This window comes from Cherax quadricarinatus, chromosome 63 (assembly GCF_038502225.1).
Source record: "Cherax quadricarinatus isolate ZL_2023a chromosome 63, ASM3850222v1, whole genome shotgun sequence".
NCBI lineage: Eukaryota > Metazoa > Arthropoda > Malacostraca > Decapoda > Parastacidae > Cherax > Cherax quadricarinatus.
Genome location: NC_091354.1, coordinates 19,679,054 through 19,684,053, shown reverse-complemented (window position 1 = coordinate 19,684,053; position 5,000 = coordinate 19,679,054).

The window sequence follows — 5,000 nt, the reverse complement described above, 5'->3', positions numbered from 1 at the left end:
ACTGACACATCCACTCCTAAATATCTGAATACATTCGACTCTTCCATGCTCTTTCCCTCCAATCTGATATCCAGTCTTTCATTACATAATTTTTTTGTTATTCTCATCACATTACTATTTCCAATATTTACGTTTAATTTTCTTTTACATGCACTACTAACCTCATCCACCTACCTCTTCAATTTCTCTTCAGAATCTCCCAAAAGCACAGTGTCATCAGTCAAGAACAACTGTGACAACTTCTAATTTGTGTTCAATTCTTTATCTTTTAACCCCACTCCTCTTGCCAAGACCCTCGCGTTCACTTCTCTTACAACCCCATCTATAAATATATTAAACAACCACGGTGACATCACACATCTTTGTCTAAGGCCTACTTTTACTGGGAAATAATTCCCCTCTCTCTTACATACTCTAACCTGAGCCTCGCTATCCTAGTAAAAACTCTTCACTGCTTTCAGTAACCTACCTCCTATACCATACACCTGCAACATCTGCCACATTGCCCCCCTATCCACCTTGCCATACGCCTTTTCAAAATCCATAAATGCCACAAAAATTTCTTTACCCTTATCTAAATATTGTTCACCTATATGTTTCATTGTAAACACCTGGTCCACACACCCCCTACCTTTCCTAAAGCCTCCTTGTTCATCTGCTATCCTACTCTCCGTCTTACTCTTAATTATTTCAATAATAACTCTACAATACACTTTACCAGGTATACTCAACAGACTTATTCCCTATAATTTTTGCACTCTCTTTTGTCCCCTTTGCCTTTATACAAAGGAACTATGCATGCTCGCACAATCCCTAGGTACCTTACCCTCTTCCATACACATATTAAATAATACACCAACCACTCCAATACTACATCCACGCCTGCATTTAACATTTTTATCTTTATCCCATCAATCCCGGCTGCCTTACCCCCTTTCATCTCTACCTACTGCCTCACGAACTTCCCCACACTCACAACTGGTTCTTCCTCACTCCTACAAGATGCTATTCCTCCTTACCCTGTACACGAAATCACAGCTTCCCTATCTTCATCAGAATATTCCCTCCATTTTCCCAATACCTCTAACTCTTCATTTAATAATTCTTCTCTCCCATTTTTAACTATCAAATCCATTCGTTCCCTAGACTTCCTTAACTTGTTAATCTCACTCCAAAACTTTTTCTTATTTTCAACACACTTTGTTGATAAAATCTCCACTCAGTCTCATTTGATCATTCAGGGGTCAACGTCCTCGTGGCCGGGTCTGTGACCAGGCCTCATGGTGGATCAGAGCCTGATCAACTATGCTGTTACTGTTGGCCGCATGCAACCCGACGTATGAACCACAGCCCGGCTGGTCAGGCACTGACTTTAGGTGCCTGTCCAGCGCCTTCTTGAAGACAGCCTAGGGTCTATTGGTAATCCACTTTATGTATGCTAGGAGGGAGTTGAACAGTCTTGGGTTCCTGACACTTATTGTGTCGTCTCTTACCATGCTAGTGGCACCCCTGCTCTTCATGGGGGAATGTTGCATCGCCTGTCGAGTCTATTGCTCTCATAGGGAGTGATTTTCGTGTGCAAGTTTGATACTAGTCCCTCTAGGATTTTCCAAATGAATATAATCTTGTATCTCTACCGCCTGCGTTCTAGGGAGTACAGGTTCAAGAACTTCAAGCGTTCCCAGTAACTGAGGTATTTTATCACAGTTATGCCTGCCGTGAAGGTTGTCTGTACATTTTCTAGGTCACCAATTTCACCTGCCTTAAAAGGTGCTGTTAGTGTGCAGCAATATTCCAGCCTAGACAGAACAAGCAACTTGAAGAGTGTCATCATGGGCATGGCATCCCTAGTTTTGAAGGTTCTCATTGTCCATTCTGTAATTTTTCTAGTAGATGCGATTGATACAATGTTGTAGTCTTTGAAAGTGAGATCCTCTGATATTATCACTCCCAGGTCTTTTACATTAGTTTTTCGCTCTATTGTGTGGATGGAATTTGTTTTATACTCCGATTTAAGTTTAGTTTCCTCATTTTCCATATCAGAATAGTTGAATTTCCTCATCATTAAACTTCATATTTTTTTCTGCGGCCCATTTAAAGATTTGGTTGATGTCCGCCTGGAGTCTTGTGGTATCTTCAATGGAAGACACTGTCATGTGAATTCGGGTGTCATCTGCAAAGGAAAACACGGTGCTGTGGCTTACATCCCTGTCTATGTCGGATATGAAGTTGAGGAACAGGATGGGAATGAATACTGTGCCTTGTGGAACAGAGTTTTTCACCATAGCCGCCTCCGAGTTTACTCTGTTTACTACTACTCTGTGTGTTCTATTTGTTAGGAAATTATATATCCATCTACCAGCTTTTCGTGTTATTTCTTTATCACGCATTTTGTTCTCTATTACAACATGGTCACACTTATCGAAGGCTTTTGCAAAGTCTGTGTATACTACATCTGCGTTTTGTTTGTCTTCTAGAGCATCCAGGACCTTGTCTAGTGGTCCAGTAGTTGGGACAGGCAGAAGCGACCTGCTCTATACCCGTGTTGACCTATGTTGTGTAGCTGATGGGTATGTAGATGAGTGGTGATCTTGCTCCTTAGAAACCTTTCAAAGATTTTTATGATTCGGGATGTTAGCACTATTGGTTTGTAGTTCTTTGCTATTGTGGAGTGGGCCTGTCTGTTCTTTTAGCAGCTGTTGGACGACCCCTGTGTCCATGCTCCTTCTCCATAAAATGTTAAAAGCACACAATAAGGGTTTCTTGCAATTCTTGATGAACACGGAGTTCCATGAGTCTGGGCCTGGAGCAGAATGCATGGGCATGTCATTTATCGCATTTTCGAAGTCATTTGGCATCAGAATAATATCAGATAGGTTTGAGCTTACCAAATTCTATGTCTCGCTCACAAAAAAATCGTTAAAGTCTTCGATTCTCAATCTGGTAAGCGGTTCGCTAAAAACTGAGTCATATTGCGACTTGAGTAGCTCACTCATTTCCTTCCTATCATCTGTGCAGGACTAATCTCGTCTAAGTAGGGGCTCAATACTGGATGTTGTTCTCCACTTAAATTTGACATAAGAAATATTTTGGGTTTCTTTCAATTTCATTTATGGCTTTTAATTCTTACCGCGTTTCTTGACTCTTAAGTTCGATGTTTGCTATTTCTCTAACCAGTGTCACCCTTCATATTACAGATATATTGTCCTCTCTTAGCCGCTGTGTTATTCATTGCCTTCGCCTGTATAGGGAGCGCCTTTCTGTCTAGTTTACATATTCTCTTTGTTTTCCTTATAGGAATATGCATTGAGCATACCTCGAGTGCCACAGAGTTAATTTATTCTAGACATGGGTTTCGATCCGTGTTGCTTAGAATATCTTCCCAGTTTATATTATTTAGGACCCGATTTACTTGGTCCCACCTTATGTTTTTGTTATTGAAGTTGAATTTGGTGAAGCTTCCTCGTGACTGATCACATTTTGTTCATCTGGGGCCCCTGCACATACATGTCTCAACCTCTATTATGTTGTGATCTAGTAGTATATATATATATATATATATATTTATATAGGTAATATTTCATATCAGATCATCATTGTTAGTGAAGATGAGATCCAGTATATTCTCCAATCTTGTTGACTCATGACTCACGAAATCGTAATGACACGATTGCAAACAAACCATACCCCGGCCGGGTTGAACCCGCGGTCATAGAGTCTCGACGGGCTGGAGTTTTGAGACTCTATGACCGCGGGTTCAATCCCGGCCGGGGTATGGCTTGTTGACTCTATTATTTGCTGCTTTAAGGAGAATTTGGTGCAGAGATTTAAAAGCTGGTGTGTGTGCTAGTTTTCATCTGAGCTTCCTCCTGGTGTTATACTCACATCACAACATAATAGAGAGTGAGACATGCAGCAGCATTATTTACTACATTCCTCCATTTTAGGTGACTTAGGTTGAAATCCCTCAGGAATAAGATGTTTGGGGCAGGAGCTGGAAGATTTTCCAGACAGTGGTCTATTTTCAAAAGCTATTCCTGGAATTGTTGAGAAGTTACAACTGGAGGCTTGTATACAGCCATAATGACAAGGTCTTGGTTCTCCATCTTTTAATTAATTTGAACATGATACAGGGAAGTAGAAGGAATACAATTTTTAAAGTACAACATGCCACAGCCCCTTGTATGTATAACATTATGGGCAGGCTTAAAATTAACTTAAGATTAACTAAACAATGATATATTCAGTGGTACAAAAATTATTGTAAACAGATAACAATTTAGTACAAATGAGTATTACAAAGACAGGTCATATGGTCATTACTGTGTTGCTGTGTAATCAGTAGAATGGAGTATTATGTTAAATAATGAAGTTAAATAGTAACAAAGTTTGATTGGGTCACAGGTTGACATTTATGAGATACAATAATGAGATACATATATAAACCATACCCCCGGCCGGGATTGAACCCGCGGTCATAGAGTCTCAAAACTCCAGCCCGTCGCGACGGGCTAGGGTTTTGAACTCTATGCACCGAATATCCAAGCATGGCATAATGGTTTATTTGCAATCGTGTCATTACGATTTCTTGAGTCGAGATACATATATGAGATACAGTTTATGAGATACAATTATTCAGTATTTATTTAGTTGTGGGTAAGTGATTTTTGAGAAGAAACTTGAATTTATAAACAGACAGTGTTTCTTTTATATTCACAGGTAATGAATTCCAGATTTTAGGGCCTTTTATGTGCATTGAGTTTTTGCATAGTGTGCGATGGACACGAGGAACATCAAAGAGTGATCTGTGCCTTGTGTTATGGTCATGTGTTCTATTGAGGTTGGTAAGGAGATGTTTGAGGGGAGGGTTAATATCAGAGTTAAGTGTTCTATGTATGTAGTAGGTGCAATAATAAGTATGGATGTTTTGTATGGTGAGTAGGTTTAGAGTTTTGAATATTGGTGGAGTGCGCTGTCTGTAGTGGGAATTTGTTATCATT